This window comes from Hoplias malabaricus, chromosome 10 (genome assembly GCF_029633855.1).
Source record: "Hoplias malabaricus isolate fHopMal1 chromosome 10, fHopMal1.hap1, whole genome shotgun sequence".
NCBI lineage: Eukaryota > Metazoa > Chordata > Actinopteri > Characiformes > Erythrinidae > Hoplias > Hoplias malabaricus.
Window position 1 is genome coordinate 9,789,501 of NC_089809.1, and position 18,992 is coordinate 9,808,492.

The following is an 18,992-nucleotide window of genomic DNA, read 5'->3' on the forward strand; positions in this document are numbered from 1 at the left end:
ATTAATAAATGCAGACTGTAATTGTGGTGGAGAAAATAAATACAGGTATTAAGAATTGAAATCTAACAGAGCGTTTACAATCAGAAAGTAGTTTATTAACCTTAAGGTGGTCAACACACAATAGCACAGAGTACTATGTGAATGTGGACAAAGAAGATGTTTTCACAGAGAGTTTATAAAGACAGATTATATGTCATAACCATAAGATAATCACTCTAAGTTTCTGCAAGCTTAGTTTCCTTAGAGACATCCCAGGTTGATAAACAAGATGAGGGACAGAATGTTTTGTTCTGATAAAGCACTGACCTCGAACTGACCTGACATACACTTAGTTTGTGAGTTCTGTTGATGATTAGATATTACTATACAGAAAAAACAAGCAGACAAGGTCTTTCAGTAGAGACATATACAAAATTCCATTACAGTAATGTTATAAATACAGATTTTTTTCATGTAGGCAGACAATGTTGTAGGTAATCTTAATAATAATCATACACAAGACAAGATGTAAAATATCCTACGCCAATCCATTAGAGCTTCACATAGGGCCCACCCCACACTCTTCCTACCAGCAGTCACACAATTTCTACTGTTCCAATCCTACAGCTACACCCTATGGTTGTTGTGGCCGTTTATGATCCGATCAGCAACCAGCTACCCGTTACATATATGGTTAATTAATCATTGAGCCCATCACATGAGTACCCAAACCACCCACTGCATAACTAGCTCTTCACAGGGGTCATCAGGTAGGCTCCTCCCGTCATCAGGGTTCTGATGAATTAAGCCCACAACACTTCCAGAAGGCTTAACAGTGAAGTCTGGCATCCCAGACCCACACCCCTCCAAGCCAGCTTTACGGTTATTCTTTACCCTTAACCATCAACAAACGTAAATCCACATTGGCCTCCCTGTTGACTAAGGCTGTACCTAACCCTCTACAGTGCATTTCCCCAAGTAATCTGTGTTCTCCTTATGCACAACCACTGACTAAACCTTTCAGCTGTTTCTGTTAACTCCTTCACAGCTGCCCTTAGTTTCCAGCCCCTGATGCTCAACTGCACAAGCAGGGATGTGGCAGACTTGGCTACAAATCCCCTAACACCTATCTCTACCGGTCTTACATGTGCCTGCCACCCGCGTTCCCTCACCTCAGCCACCAAGTCTGCATATTTCAGCTTCATCCTTTCAAATGCTTCATCAACTGCATCCTCAAATGAAACTCTATAGTAAACTATCCGTTCACTTTCAAAGTACAGCATCATATTTGGCCACAGTGTTGTTAACATAATACATACATTACCATCTTTAGCATAAAAACTTAATGTAAATTTAACAAATAATTGATTATCCTTAAAAAACTCATATTGATTTAACCTACACCGCGACCCTGAAATGGAAAAGCGGAAAAGAAGATGATGATGATGATGATGATGATTTAACCTAACAATATTTATCTTTAACATAAAAATAAGGGTAGTGTAGAACACGAAAATATCATTTTGTGTGAACAATGTGTGCAACCGATTTACATTGTCTTCATGTAAATTCAACAAACATTTTTTCCAGTGTAATTTACTGAGAGTATACTTTCATAAACAAAAAATGTGGATATAACTAGTAAACTAACCATATATCTGTAAGTTCACTTTTAGTATAATTAAAAATGTAGTTGCAGTACAAATTAAACTTGTATGTAATTAGTTATGTACTCAAAGTTTACTACTCTTATACCTAAATTATACTTAAAAGTATACTTTTATAAATTATAAAGTGGGCCAATTTAGTTACAAGAATTATTGAAATAGTACACTTACAAGTTTATTAATATTACATTGATATTAGTATACTTACTGCATTAAGTATACTTGCGAAAATGTACTTGAACTTTGCTTAAGTTTACTTAAAAATTAAGTATACTTTTTGGTAAGGATGGAGAGACGCTGTGGGGCTTTCGTTGTTAGTAAAAATTTTATATTCTATATAAAATCTTATTTTAAAATTTAATTGAATCCCAGTGCAGAGCTCATAGAACTGAACAAAATGTCTGGTTTTAGTAAGGCTGCAGCATTCTCAACTAGCTGAAGTTTACTTGGGTTTCTTCTGGGACATCCTGACAACAGTGCACAATCTAAAAAATCAAGGTGCCTTGAACATCCTGTAGGATACTCAAGTAACTTAAAGATATATTTTGGGTGCCTTAAGAAACCATTTAATATAATGGGGTTACTGAAATAACCTTTGTTATTCTGCAAAGCTCTTGCAGGAACTCTTGTCACCTCACTGGGTTCCTTTAAGCACCATCCTTCAGCTCTAGGTTCCCAGAGGGACACTTCACTTTTGAATGATACGTTTGGGGGTTCTTAGAAGAACCCCTGGGCCTTAAATGGATTATTTGAAGAACTCTGGACTTTTCTATGGTTATTTGAAGTACTCTAGACTTTTCTGTGGTTCCTCAAAGTTCTCCCTACTGGAGTGAGTTCTTTGAATAACCAAGACATATGAAGCCCCTGAATCATGAAAAGAATGGCTGAACTTGAATTTGCATGTTTCAAATGTTCTGTTTTGTTAAAAAAAAAATATTAAAAATGCATAAAATGAAATGTTGTATTATTTGTTTCATTATTATATTAAACTAAATATTAAAACCTGGTTTTGCAAGAAGTAATCATTTAAAAATAATAGCATGTCAAATGGCTCTGTCTGTTCCAAAGACATATGTCATATTATTATTTATAATAGTATTGATAATAATCACAACAACAATAATAATAACAAATAATACTGATATTGTATGAAAACTTTGTTTAAATGACATTTTTTTGTTTTGTTTATATGCATTTACATCTGAAACAAATTATAAAACTTACTGAAACAATAACCAGTACGTCTTGTGTAACATAAAAGAAAATATACAGAAAATATTAAACCTAAATGCACCATGTGTAATAGATCAAACAAAGCAATTAAACATAGTATTAGGTGAAATAAAATTATTTTAAATAACTAGTCTGTAGGTGCTCATATCAGAGATGAACAGCAGAAACAGCGCCACTGACAACTCTGCACCGCTGCTCTCTGCTCGAACACGACAGTTGCTCAGTAACGTTACGATAAACTATACTTGTCTAGCAATTTCTTTCCTTTAACATTACCAAAACACTGTCTGGATATAAGACAGCTCAAAAATAATTAAGAAATACGTATTTAAATAGTTTATGATTGGCGTATTCATAACTAGTCGACCCCGCCGAAGTCTATGGGACTTAACTGTATTTACATATTTGTATTTATTGGTCATATTTATTTGTCATTGGTATGTATTTATTTAGCATAAGGCATGGCTTAGTGAACAAACTCATTTTCCAGAAAGTTGGGACACTTTAAAAACTGAATTGTAATTTGTTAATGCACTTGAACTTTTGCTTAACAGTGAAAAGGACAAAGAGAAGGTTTTCTGTGTTTTCAGTAACAAATTGAATCCTAGTTGAATGCTTGCAACACACTCAAAAAATATTTGGGCAGAAGCATGTTTACCACAGGGTCACACCACCTTTTATTTTGATTATACATTTTAACCATTTGTGACTGGAGATTTGGGATTTTGCAGTTTTACATGTGGAATTTTGCATATTCTTGCTGCATACAAGACGCGTGTTGCTCAACAGTCACTGTTGTCTGATTCTCCATTTCATGATGTGCCATATATTTTCAGTAGGAGACAGATCTGGATGAAAGCAGTTTAGTCAAACACATGCACACTGTGTCTACAAAGCCACACTGTTGTAACTCATGAAGAATGAGGCTAGGCATCATCCTGCTAAAATAAATATGGAGTTTATTTTCTTTCAGATAAGATATCAATATAATCCTCTTCATTAGTGGTACCTTCACATTTCTGCAGATTACCCCTGCTTTGCGCACTGATGCACACCCATGCCATCACACTTTTGTCTGACCTCAGAACACATTTCCATTGTCCATCTCAAAAGACTTTGGACCAAAAAAATCACTGGTGTTCCTACACAAAATTATTATATGGCTTCTTCTTTGTGTAATACAATTTTAGGCTGCAACTGGCGCCCCCTCCAGGGTGTATTCCTGCCTCGCACCCAATGATTCCAGATAGGCTCTGGACCCCCACAACCCTGAAATGGATAAGCAGTTACAGATAATGAATGAATGAATGAATGAATTTCAGGCTACATTTATTGATGCAGCAATGAACTGTGTTCAGTGACAAACATTTTTACTCCAGAATCCATGTGACTATGTCAATGCTCAATGGTCACACATTCAGCAGTGGGGTTCATCCTTGATCTTTACACACTGAGACTTTGTACCTTAGGTGGTGAATCTTGCACTTTGAATTCAGTGAGAATTCTCTCACAAAGTTTGAAACCACAACCCAGTTTTACTTGCAAAGACTAAACCTTTGGTGGATGTTCCTTTTATTCTCAGTCTTAATGACATCACTTGTCACCAGTTAAACTGCTAACTGTGGAACCTCCCAGAAGCTCCCAGTTAAATGTATAAACTTTTCTGTTTTATCTTTGGTTATTAACTTTTTATGAGCGTGTTGCTGGCATCAAATACATTGTTTTTTATATTTCAAATATACTATCAGGTTAGTCAGTTATAACACTGAAATTTTTTTCTTCTTGTGTTTATCTGATAATTAAAAAATTGGGTAATTTAACAAATTATATTAAGTGTCCCAACTTTCTTTAAATGTAAAATATATATACAATAATGACCAAAAGTGTAGGCAGCCCTGAAATGTTTCCAGAAAATGAAGTATTTCTCCCAGAAAATTATTACACTTGTTTTGTTGTACACGTTTATTTCCTTTGTGTGTATTGGAACAATACAAAAAACTGAGGAAAAATAATTTCATGCAAAAATGGGCTGGACAAAATTATTGGCACCCTCAACTTAATATTTGGTTGCACACACTTTGGAAAAAAAATAACTGAAATCATGCTTGAATCAATGCTTCCTATAACCATCAACAAGGTTCTTACACCACTCAAATGGAATTTTGGACTTCATTCTTTTGCAAATGGCTCCAGGTCTTTCATATTTGAAGGGTGCCTTCTCCCAACAGCAATTTTAAGATCTCTTCACAGGTGTTCAATGGGATTTAGATCCGGACTCATAGCTGGCCACTTCAGAACTTTCCAGCACTTTGTTTGCATCTATTTCTGGGTGCTTTTAAAAGTATGTTTGGGGTCATTGTCCTGCTGGAAGACCCATGACCTAGGACAACAACCTAGCTTTCTGACACTGGGCCCTACATTGCTACCCAAAATCCTTTGGTAATCTTTAAATTTCATGATGCCTTGCACACAGTCAAGGCACCTAGTGCTGCAGGGAGCAGAACAACCCCAAATATTTGACTGTAGATGTAGTGTTTTCTTTGTAGGCCTCATTCCATTTTCAGTAAACAGTAGAATGAAGTGCTTTACCAAGAGTTCTCATCTGTCCATAAAATGTCTTCTCAGAAGGATTTTGGCTTGCTAATGTACATTTTGGCAAACTGCAGTCTAGATTTTTTTTTTTCTGTGCCAGCAGTGGAGTCCTCCTTGGTGTCTTGCCATTGTGTTTCGTATCATTCAAACTTCAACAGATAGATTGCACTGACACTGATGCACCCTGAGCCTGCAGGACAGCTTGAAATTCCTTGGAACTTGATTGGGGTTGCTTATCCACCATCCGCACTATCCTGCATTGCAAACTTCCATCAATTTTTCTCTTACATCCACGTCCAGGAAGATTAGCTACAGTGCCATGGGTTGTAAACTTCTTGATTATGTTGCGCACCATGGAAAAAGGAACATCAAGATCTCTAGAAATGCACTGGTAACCTTAAGATTGTTTATATCTATCCAAAATGTTGGTTCTCATGTCCTCCAACAGTTTTTTATTTTGTTCTCTTTCTGTTCTTTATGCTTAGTGTGGGACACACTGACACACAATGCAAATACTGAGTCAACTCTTCTCCTTTTTGTCTGGTTTCAGTTGTATATTGCCTACACCTGTTACTTGCCACAGGTGAGTTTAAACAAGCATCACATGCTTGAAAAAAAATTTATTTACCCACAATTTTTAACTGAATTATTAAAAATGTAAAACATAAAACAAGTTTAATCAAGTCATTTGTCACGCCTACATCTCAGGACTCCAATTCCCAGAATGCACCCGTCAGTCACATGACTACCCACCGGTCTCCCTCGCCAGAATTCTAATTACACACACCTGTTTGTCTCCCTATTTAAACCCATTTCAGTGAACTGTTCTCTGCTGAGTATTGCTTTGGTTCACCCCAGTATACAACGCGTTCTCTTGTAATCTGTCTGATGATTTCTTGTTGCCTACTTCCTGCCTGTTTTCCCGGTTTACGTCTCCTGCCTTGTCCCTTTTGGTACAGTTTGTATTCTTTGGTTTTTGAACTCTGCTTGTTTTTTGACTACGGTTTTTGCCCATCCTCTGAGGTACTGTTTGCTCCTGTCTTTGAACTTTGCCTGCCTTGTGATTACTCTTTTGGATAACGTCATTAAAAGAACTATTTACTGTGTTCCGCAACTGTCAGCTTTCTGTTCTGTCCTGGCAGAATACTCGGCCAACATGCAGACAGCGGACACAGATGCCGTTCGAACGGCTATAACTAGTCAGGGCCAGATGCTAGACACCAGCAAATGTTGGCTAGTGTGACTCAATCTGTTGACTCTCTCGCTCAACAACAAGAGAGTCAACAGCTCCAACTGAAACAAGTGTTGGAGAGTGTGAACGCCCTTATAGCTCGTATTAATGCTCCTAACCCTACCCCCAGTCCTCCTACAGCGTCTGTCAGTTCGAATTCTCGTTATCCTGTCAGTAAACCGGAGATTTTTGAAGGTGATCCGGCTAAATGTAGCGGATTTTTATTGCAATGTTCCATATTTTTGGAGAATTCTCCTCCCAGTAACGATCAGGCAAAAATCACTTTTTTGGTCTCCCGTCTGTCTGGTAAAGCACTTGAGTGGGCCACCGCTATTTGGGACAATATAGTCAATAACATATATCCCGAATTTGTCACTACTTTCCGTGAAGTATTTGACCATGCTACGGAGGGAGTCCGTAGTCCTAGTCTTCCTTCGGATCCTATGCAATGTGATACTATGCGGCTTTCTCTAGAGGAACGCCTTCGTCGTCTCCACGGTGGACTATGTTTATACTGTGGAGGATCTGATCATATTCATTGTGATTGTACACGCCGTCCTTCGCGAGTCCTGACTCAAGACTTAGGAAGGACTTCACATGCTAACTTGGTGAGTGTACCCACAAAAGGGTTAATATCACAATCCTTTCTCATACCTGTCAAAGTGTACTGCCAAGGAAATTCTCTTGTCGTTCCAGCGTTAATAGATTCTGGAGCCGAAGGAAACTTCATTCAACAATCCCTCGTTACTCGGCTGAAGGTCAAGACGAAACAGTTGTGCAAACAAATCCAAATCCGAGCTTTTGATGGCCTTCCCATTGGAGGAGATACTATTTCACAAGAGACATGTTCCTGTTTGGTTCCAAACAAGTTTCCTGCATCACGAGTGGCTTTCATTACTGGTATTACCCAAGGCGGATTTTCAGATTATTTTGGGACTACCATGGTTAGAAACTCATAACCCAGTTATCCTTCTGTCAAACAAACTGTTTAGCCCTTAATCACATTTCTATACATTCCACTACCGTGGAGAGCCCAGAGTCAACTATATCAGTGAAGATTCCTCCTGTATATTCCCAACACTTAGAAGTCTTCAGTAAAACTAAAGCTACAAAATTACCTCCATACAGGCCATATGACTGTGCGATTGAACTTGTAGAGGGCGCCACCTTACCTAAATCACGTATTTATCCTTTGAATTTGGAAGAAGAGAGAGTCATGGAGGAGTATGTAGAAGAAGCTCTAACACAAGGGTTTATACGTCCATCAAAGTCTCCGATAGCTTCAGGGTTCTTCTTTGTCAAGAAGAAGGATGGTGGGTTAAGGCCTTGTATACACTATCGTGCCCTGAACGATATAACTAAAAAATTTGTATACCCCCTACCCCTTATTCCGGTCGCATTAGAGCAACTTAGAGGTGCTACAATTTTCTCTGGACCTTCGTAGTGCCTACAATCTTGTTCGAATTAAGGAGGGGGACGAGTGGAAAACTGCTTTTAGCACTACCAAGGGTCACTATGAGTATTTAGTGATGAGCTATGGGCTGGCAAATGCTCCATCAGTGTTCCAAGAGTTCATTAATGACATTTTCAGGGATATGTTTGGAAAATTTGTAATCGCATACATTGATGACATTTTGATTTACTCCCCAGAAGTCAAAACACACATAAAACAAGTCAGTCAGGCGCTTCAGCGTTTAAAGGAGAATAACCTTTATGTCAAGGGGGAAAAATGTGAATTCCACCAGCAGACCATTTCGTTTTTGGGATATGTTATCAGTGTGTCGGGTATAGTCATGGACGACCGAAAGGTTGAGGCGGTTGTGAACTGGTCAGTCCCGACTAACGTTAAAGATCTTCAACGCTTTTTAGGATTTGCAAATTTCTACAGACGATTTATTGGGAACTTTAGTTCTATTGCAGCCCCACTTACTGCTTTACTGAAGGGTAGTCCCCATCGGATGTGTTGGTCTGCTCAGGCCCAAGGTGCTTTTGAACGTCTCAAGACAGCTTTCACTACTGCTCCCATATTAAAACATCCAAATCCCGAACTCCCCTTCGTGGTAGAGGTCGACGCATCGGAGACGGGTGTAGGGGCGGTATTGTCTCAACATAGTGGAGAACTTCCTAAGTTACACCCTATTGCCTTTTTTTCACATAAATTATCACCTGCTGAACGAAACTATGGCATCGGAGATAGAGAACTTCTAGCGGTAAAAATAGCTCTGGAGGAATGGAGGCACTGGCTAGAGGGTTCTCTACATCCTTTCACAGTTCTAACAGACCACAAGAATCTAGAATATCTCCGTACTGCAAAACGAATGAATTCTCGGCAAGCCAGGTGGTCACTGTTTTTCTCTTGGTTCCGGTTTTCCATCACGTTTCATCCAGGTAGTCGTAACCTTAAAGCTGATGTGCTCTCTCCTTTAAATCAGAATGAACTAAGGGAGAAAGTTGCTTCTTCACCTGATTTTATACTACCTCCTTCCGTTTCGGTGTCTGCCATCCGATTGGAATTAGACGAACTTATTGCACAGGAAAATAGGTCTAAAGGGGTATCTGAAGCCTGTCCTGAAGGTAAAACATATGTACCACCTGAATTTCGAAATAGGTTGATTACCTGGCCCATTCGTCACTGTCATCAGGTCACCCCGGAGAGAGACGCACTACACAGCTTATTCTAGCACGTTATTGGTGGGGGACATTAAGAGTGGATGTGCATGAGTTTGTAGCATCTTGTTCAGTCTGTGCCCAGTCTAAGAGACCCAAAACTCTTCCGGCAGGTAAATTAATGCCTCTACCGGTTCCAGAACGTCCCTGGTCGCAATTAGCACTTGATTTTGTCACGTACTTACCCCAATCTGAAGGAAGTACTACAGTACTCACAGTAATTGATCGATTCTCTAGAGGAGTTAGGTTCATACCGTTTCCCTCATTACCCACGGCCCTGGATACAGCTAAAGCTATTTATACACATATTTTCCGTGCAGGAAGCTCCTGCCCAAGTATTGGTCCTTTTCGTATTTCTGGTAAAATTAATGAAGTTACTTATAAGTTGGAGTTACCTGCACAATATCGTATTGCTAATTCCTTTCATGTGTCTCTCCTCAAACCTGTGGTTCAAGGTCCTTTGAATGAGCTGCAGCCCGACGACGTTCCGCCTGCGGCGGTGGATTTTGGGGACTCTTCCACATATGCTGTGCGAGAGGTGCTGGATTCACGTAGACGTGGAGGAATTCTTCAGTATCTAATTGATTGGGAAGGGTACGGTCCAGAGGAGCGTTCATGGGTACCTGCAAAGGACATCTACGATCCGGGTCTCGTGTTGGCGTTTCACTCTCGCCATCCTGAGAAGCCGGCTCCCCGTCCCAGAGGTCGCCCTCGAGGATCAATCTCCAATCCCGCTCCGTCCCTTTCTATGTCTCGATCCAGAAACCCACGTCAATCTCAGCCCTCCACATGTGCAGTCGTCCCTAGCTCCGGTAACTCTGTTCCGCTGGGTGGTCGTCGTCGTGGCCGTCCTCGTTCCAGGCCTCCTCCGGTGCCTTCGGGGGGGGTAGTACTGTCACGCCTACATCTCAGGACACCAATTCCCAGAATGCACCCGTCAGTCACATGACTACCCACCGGTCTCCCTTGCCAGAATTCTAATTACACACCTGTTTGTCTCCCTATTTAAACCCATTTCAGTGAACTGTTCTCTGCCGAGTATTGCTTTGGTTCACCCCAGTATACAACGCGTTCTCTTGTAATCTGTCTGACGATTTCTTGTTGCCTACTTCCTGCCTGTTTTCCCGGTTTAGTCTCCTGCCTTGTCCTTTTTGGTACAGTTTGTATTCTTTGGTATTTAAACTCTGCCTGTTTTTTGACTACGGTTTTTGCCCATCCTCTGAGGTACTGTTTGCTCCTGTTTTTGAACTTTGCCTGCCTTGTGATTACTCTTTTGGATAACGTCATTAAAAGAACTATTTACTGTGTTCCGCGACTGTCAGCTTTCTGTTCTGTCCTGACATCATTGAACTAATTTAGTTGTTTGCTTAATTTTGTGTTATGATCAGTAGTATGTGTAATGACAAACTCATTTATGATTGATACTGAGCAAAATGTACCTTGGCGTTTGACGTGAAGAAGTGACCAGCATGTGCTCACATTCATCAGATTAAACACAGTTGCACCTTGCAACACGAACATCGCGTACTCACAACCAAGCTTACAAGGTTGCTAAAGCTGATAAGACAGGAGAACAAGGCTACAGAACATTGAGCAAGCTCTGTTTCACTTCCTCACGTCAGCGTCAGGAAAAGATAAAACTGTGTGTAACCTTCTCTCAGGGGAGTGTGCACGCTGGTTTCATCCAACAACGCATGCTCTCTCTTACTCTTAATAAATCTTTTTGTTACTTGACACAAGAACTGCCTGTCTGATATTTTCAGGGTAAAACTTCCACCACATATGTTAGTAGTAATGTAAGTAGTAGCCTTGAACCCAAAATAAGCTAAAGTACTTTGAAGAAAATTGGTTCCCTGTAGAACCTAAAAAAGTTTCAGATCCAGTTAAATAAAACAGTTCCTCAGAGAAGCACTCTTTAGTTTTTAGAGTTCGTTACCATAATCTAACCTTGAAATAATAAGGCATCCATTAATTCTTTCAGTGTTGGAATAAGAAATGTAGTAATCAATATAATCAAATACTGGATTGTAGGATTATAATTAATTACTGGATTGTAGGAATAAGGCATTACTTAAACTATAGCAATATATCAAACATAAAGAAGCTCTGTCCTAGTAATGTTACCTGTGTGTTAGAAAAGTGAAAGATTATGATGCCAAGGTTTTTAGCTTCTAACCTAGGTGTTAGAGAAATCTGCTACATTTAACATTAAGTCTGGCAGCTTACTTCTTTCAGATTTTGAACCCAGAAGGAGAGCTGAATCCTGGAACCATTAAAGAGAAAATGTTTAAAACTATCAACATATGTAAATACTATGTACATATGTACGCACTCACAGGTGTAGTAGAAATAGGATGTGCATTTAATCTGTCAACTGCTGTATTGTTGTGTATGAAGGTACTCCTGCAGTTGACCTCCTGCAGTAACCCCTTAGCCAGAGTTGGGTTAGTCAAATTAGAATAGGGACAGGGCTAAGTTACTAAAAGTGGACAGAAACCTGCATTAAGGGAGAGCTGGGGGGGGGGGGGGGGGGGTAGGTGTGTAGACCCACAGCGGGAGGAAGGTGTGTCTACGAGACGTTGCCATCTCAGGCACGGTAATTGGCTGCCATTAGTCAGTGAAAGTGGATGGGACTGTAATACTGACAAACTGGTCTGTTTAGTTCTAAACTGATATTTTTTTATTTTTCTGATACAGTTCTTACCGTGATGTTACATGTTATCACGTGTGTTTTTTGAATAAATGATCACTGAGTGAGTCACATTCGAGTTCATCCTGCTCCTTGCTGAGTGAACCCTCACCTTTTCACCCGTGCTCACCACACTCCAATTTAGACATAACTAAAGGCAGGTTACAAAAAAGTCTATAATTTGACGGTTCACTAGGACCAATATTTGATTTCTTGATCAAATGTTTAATAACTGCTAGTTTAAAAACTCTGGGTAAGTCACTCACATTAAAAAATAAATTACTATTGTTTAAAGAGGTTTGATTATAACTGGTAGAACTTCTTTATGTAGGTTTGTTTAAACTTTGCTGATTGTGCAGAATGCTGAATTTGATGAAGAGGGATTTTCCCCCCATATCTGATGTGGGGAGAATGCTTCTAGCCTCTTTTTACATATCTATATTTGGCATATTATAAAATTGTCCTGAGAAAATACCAAATACTTTCTTGTACAGAACTTCTATATTTTCAGTCCAGTTCTTATTATTATCTATGTGGACCCCAAGTTAATTGTATTTTTTAACATTGCCCAACTCAGTTCCCCTAATGCTATCTGGGGAGCTTATTTGCTTCGCAAAGTCCACCACCAGCTCATTGGTCTTTCCAGATGATTTATTTTCATCCACTCTACAGCAGTGTGGCTGTAAATTATTCTGTAAAAATAAATTTAAACTTGATGCTTGTAATACACTTAAAATGTATGTTTGACATTGTATTATTCTTCTTAATTGTTTTAGGATGAAAGCATAGCGTATGAAAATTTCTAGTGGAATTTTTGCCTATTCCTGCTGATCATTAACTTCATAACATTAGATTTGAACTGCAGGTAGGCCAGACAATGACACACACGAAGATTTGCTGTTTTAGCATGTGCGTAATAAGGCTTGGCACTGTCTTGCTTAAATATCTATGTACTTCCCAGAAAAACTTGTCACATTTTTTGACAGTACATGTCTCTCTAAAATCCCAATTTGTGCCTCTGCACTAATGGTAATTGTACACATATGCAAGTCACCAATGTTGCCCCATACGATGACAGATGTTTTTTGCATATCACTGATTTCAGTCAGGAAGATCAGTTTTTTCTCTGTTACATAAAAATGGTTTCTGTTTTTCCTAAAAACAGTGTAAAATCTGAGTGCATTTCAGCAGTATTACTGCAGTGCATAGTATTAGTGGCTTTCTGTTTGCTTATTTTAATTACAGATAGCAGATAGCGTAGCAGGTAGTGTCGCAGTCACACAGCTCCAGGGACCTGGAGGTTGTGGGTTCGATTCCCGCTCCGGGTGACTGTCTGTGAGAAGTTGGTGTGTTCTCCCCGTGTTGGTGTGTTTCCTCCGGGTGCTCCGGTTTCCTCCCCCAGTCCAAAAACACATGTTGGTATGTGGATTGGTGACTCAAAAGTGTCCGTAGGTGTGAGTAAATGTGTGTGCATGTCTGTGTTGCCCTGTGAAGGAATGGTGCCCCCTCCAGGGTGTATTCCCGCCTTGCGCTATATGATTCCAGGTAGGCTCTGGACCCACTGCGACCCTGAACTGGATATGGGGTTACAGATAATGAATATGGATATATTTCTCACAGCAGCAAAATGGTTGGGCACGTTCAAGGGAGGGTTTCTACCTTGTCCTAAAGAAACTGAACTTTCTTAGAATTTCTTGAATCTTTTCACAGTATTATGGATGGTACATCCAAAGTCCAATATTCTATGCCAGTTGGGGTTAAGAAATGGTCCTTTTGAACTGCTTGACAAACCTGTTAATTCACCTTTTGTTGGTGGTGAACAATTACCCACTAGTTTGTAGCCTGGTGTCCATTAGGCATGGCATTAAGCATGGTCACAGATTTTTTGTGCAGCTTATCTAGAGCTTGAAAAATCTGAGCCTTCAGTGGATTATCATTTTATAAACTGTTTATAGTGTAATGTTTGAAAATGGTGTAAATTAAATATTATGTAAATTTGTTATTCTTGTTTTGCCTGTCTTCTTTTAAATTGCAATTTAGAATAATAATATAGTAGTAATAATAATAATAATAATACATACATACATACATACGTTTTGTGTGTGTTTGTTTTGTTTTAATGGGTTTGGACAACATAAAATTGAGGTCTAACTGAATGACAGGTAAGCACTTCACAGTATATTTATAAAACAATCTTCTTTTCTTCTTTCTTTTATCCAACAAACACTGAGTGCAGAAACCATTATTTTATCATCTACATTGTGAATTACATAGGGTGAATGAATATATATGAGATTCAGCCCTACTGTTTGGTGGTGTAACTGCAGAGTTTGGTAGACACACCAGTACTCAAGTATAAAATATCACAATGATTAAGGTCATTTGTGAGTGCTATGGAGTCCATTGATTCAAGATAGATATATATATATTGTCTATGTCTATAGCAACCCTTCATAGACGGTGCTATAGACACATTTTGGCAACGCACCACCTAAGTGATAATGGATATGTAAATCCTCAATTTGAACTTGACCCCACCTTCTCTGAGCTCTTGAAAAACACACAATAAAAAAATGCACTACAAGCATGTGTGGAGGTTGAGGTGGGTAAAGTGAGATAGGGAGGTGGAGGAGGGAGTATCATTAAAAGCCTTATTAGTCTTATGCTAAACATGGACAGCTGTTCTCAGAAAGTCAGATGTGGCATAGGCCCCATGTCCTATTCCTCCTCCTCCAGTGCCATAGTGAGCCCCAGCAGCAGCTTGATCTTACCCATGGGGCTCATTATACTCTTCACTAACTGCTCCTCCTGTTCCTCCCCACCGTCTATAGCTGACACACTTACCTTTGGGACTCACTCTTCAGCCCACCACACTTTGAAATTGAGCTTAGGGATAGAGTGGCCGATAGCCAGCTGAGAGCCTGAGATCCAACACACTACCATTCATTCTGACATGTATTCTGTTTGTTGCTATTGAAATGTAATATTATTTGTATCAGTGCATTTCAAATGCAATGACTGCATTCCTCACAGGAGGTTGTGAGAGATGATTCTTCAACACCCAAGTGTCTGAGTAGGGATGGACTCTTGGCCATTTTCGTTTTTTGGCAGAGAAGATTAGTGATTCGTATGACTCTGGCAGCAGGAGATATTTGTGTGTTCTATTTTATAGACAGACAATTCTCATATGAATATTGAGCTATTATTAAAGTTTGCATTACTTTTTAAAATATACTAATAGGTCCTGATGGTAAACTGAGCCTTAGACCAAACCTGTGGAATAAATCATTAGTTTACATAGTGTTTTGGATTTTATGTCCTAAATTTCCCATTTTCAAACCCCAAAAATTGCTTTTAATTAGTCATAGGAACAAACATTTGCACCCTTGCAGTTTTCTCAAGTTTTAGGATATATTAATAAAGGATATATTTTAAGCTATTTGTGATTAGCAGTATATAAATATCTATATAACTATTTTAAAGATGTTACATGCACTGATCAGCCATAACATTGCTATCACATACTTGTCATGCTTTTGCCGTGGGCCACATATTGGAGACAGAATGTCTGGTTTCAGAGTGCCGCACTAATATAAATGAATGGGGAAAATTTAAAGTATTTATCTCATTCATAGCTCCTCTCCCTGCACTGGACAGAAATGTACAACAACCAGAAGCACAAAACCCCCTCTAGTCCCTGTGTCAGAAGTGTAAAAATCATACTGTATAGCATAATGAAGAAAAATAATCGGTTAGCCACATTAGCATTTTCGTCATATGACCTAAAGGAAAACTGTTAGCACGTCAGTATCTGATGCGTCTTGCTATTCTGTCTGAATCTGTATGAGTTATTCAAACACAGATTGTACACAAGCTTCAATAATCATCTTATTTCACTTGTGTTTTGTATTAGTGTGTAAGAGACTACAGACACAAGACACATATTCCTTTGTCTCAGTCTTGGTCTGTATTTTTGTCTTATTTTCTGTGATGTGCACTATGTAGGGAATATGGTGCTACTTTGGGACGCGTCCCGAACTCCTCTACTGACACACAGAGAAATAGATTTGTTTACAAATGTGATGCAGAGATCCATACTTGGTTCAGAGATCCATACTTATATGTCTTTTATTTTAGCGATTAAATGAGGATTACAAGTGTAGACAGAAAAAAAATAAAGCTATTTATATATCAGTTATTTGAGTTGTGTGTTTTAGTAATGAATAGGTCCCCAATATGGCGGCTAATCTGCATTGTGACGATAGTTGCAACCCCTGAATAGTTGCACTATGTCGACTGTATTTTATCTTTTCCTCCACATATTTTGTTAGCTCCTTTTTACCGTGTGCTTTAATACTCAGGACCACCACTGAGCAGGAATTTTTCACGTGAATGTTACTTTACTGCATCTGTGCTGCAGTGGCACTGGTGTGGTGGTGGTGTTGTGCCTATATGAGTGGATCAGAAAGCAGTGTTGTTGATTTTTTAAAAAAACACTGTGTCCACTCATTGTCTATTTTATTAGACACACCTACCCTGTAGACAGTAGCTCATTTGTTGCTGCTATGTTTGTGTTGGTCATCCAATTCTTTCATGAAATATGACCATCACCAACTTCAGCTGAATTCACTGCAGTATCCACATTAAAATCTGAAGACTGCCTGTGTTATAGATATTCCATAGAAATGATTTCTGTCAGAGAAACCCTGTTAACAAATGGCCAGATGGGACATCAGCACTATGTCTCCCAACAGATTTTATGTTATATGTGTTATTATTATGTTTTGCAAAGGAAATTGTGTGATTTCTACTCAGCAGTAAAGACTGATATAATAAATAATGGGAATTAGCATCTCAAATCTCCATCACAGGAGCAGGCCCACAGAGAATTAATGCCTCAGGATGAAGTAGAACTCCATCCTTCAAAACCTCTGCTGTGGGAGGCCTCAGAGATGTAAACAAAGACTTTCAGAGTGATTTTGTCTGAAATAGATTGTAGAGACACATATTTTTGATGTCTACAATTTCCATGTCTACAATCAAGCCAGAGTCATATTATTTAACCTCAACTGTGACCCTGCATGTGTCTCCTGATAGTTTATTTGTAAATGTAATGATGGTGTAATACAGAGAAATTAAAAGAAATTAGCTTGCTTTGAGGACTATGTTGATGTACAGTGTCCTCCATGTATTCATCCACCAGGACTGTTTTTAAAGGCCAAATGCTTTCTCAATACTGGTTCATTTAACAAAAAATGTCAGGCAGAATTTTTTAAAATAACATAACCATCAGCTAAATTCTTTAGCTAAATTCACTAGATAATCCACATAAAAATCTGACCACTGTTAGGATTACAGAGATGCTGTAGAGGTGATTTCTGTGAGTGAAACGCTCAAATAATTTACATACTGGATGTCAGGATATCAGATCTCAAGAAACTTGTGTCCTTGGTCTTTTAAAAAGAAATTAAGAAGTGATTTCCCCTCAGAACCTTCATGAATCTATAAATATGACTCCTGGGGCTGTTTATGCGCAACGTAGTCCATCTGGAAATTTTGATCTGTACCACTAGTGAAATGCCTGTAAACCAACCCTGACATCTGCAGGCCTTGTCTGAACAGTAGTTATATGCAGTCGTATACAAAAAATAGAGAATGAAAAAAGTTAACAATAAAATATTATATTTTTCTATTAATATAATATTTTTCATCATAGCTGTGCTAAATTGTGTGGCATCTTTGTTAACAAGTTGGACTTAAACATGCTCTAAAATCTACAGATTTAATCCTAAGGTTAAATAATTGTACATAGCAACAGATGACAGTTACAGTTTATTTCAGTCGCTTTAAATCATTTCTTGAATCATCATTTATATTTGCACAACATTATGTGCATTTCTCAAAATATTTCGCGCAAACAGCACCACACAGTAGATTACTGGCAAATGTCTGTATTTATGTCAGTAAACATTTATGTGTTACCAGAATAAGTAAAAGCCACATTGTCAGTATGTCAGTTACTCTGTAAGTGTTTTCCTCAATGCTCTGATGACAGAGAAAATGCACTTTTACTATGAGGTAGATACACAGTACAAATTTAGGCAGATATTACTGTATGTGAGAGACTGATAAATAGTCACTGGACAGCATTCATATTCATGCTGTTCACTGTTTGTACTGTAGGTCAATGACACAAAAATCAAAGACAAGACTTTTTAGGACAAAGGGGTAAAATCAGACAAATCAGAAATAAAAATATGGGAATCACCCTTTAGGCAGAGATGTACATATAGGCCTGCATGAGGAATCTTTCTAGACCTCTTGACGCTCCTCCTCTCTGTCGGGACACAGATTCTCATCAACACATCAGACATCTTCTCTTGCAATGAAGCATGGAAAGAATCTTTCTGAATGTCTCAACCAGCCTCAACAGGCATTAGCTTTGATGTCCTCACCCGCTGCATCCATAACAGCTAGCAGTGTCATCTGAGTATGTTGCTGGCGATTGTAAACCTTTCACCTCCATGCAGAGTAGAACTCCTTGATTGGGTTGAGGAATGGGGAACAGGATGGGAGAAATTCCATCGGCATCCTGTAGCGGGTCGCAATCCATTCCCTGATGATGAAGGTGAGGAGATGCTGTATATTGTATGGCCCTATAATGGGAATATGAGTCAATTCTCTGAAATGGCTGAACACATAGTCATGTTACCTCCCCGTTGTCCTGGAACATTAACAGTAGCTATATGGCCAGTATAATTTCAACCATGCCTTCTGCCTTTTGTTAGTTTGAAGGCAGTCTCATCCAGGTATATGAATTTGTGAGGTGGGTCTCTGGATTCCAATTCCATTAGGCATTGCCATGGCCTTGAGGTTAGAGAAGCAAGCTTGCGGGCCACCAGTTCAATTCCCGGAACCAGCAAGGAAAAATTCA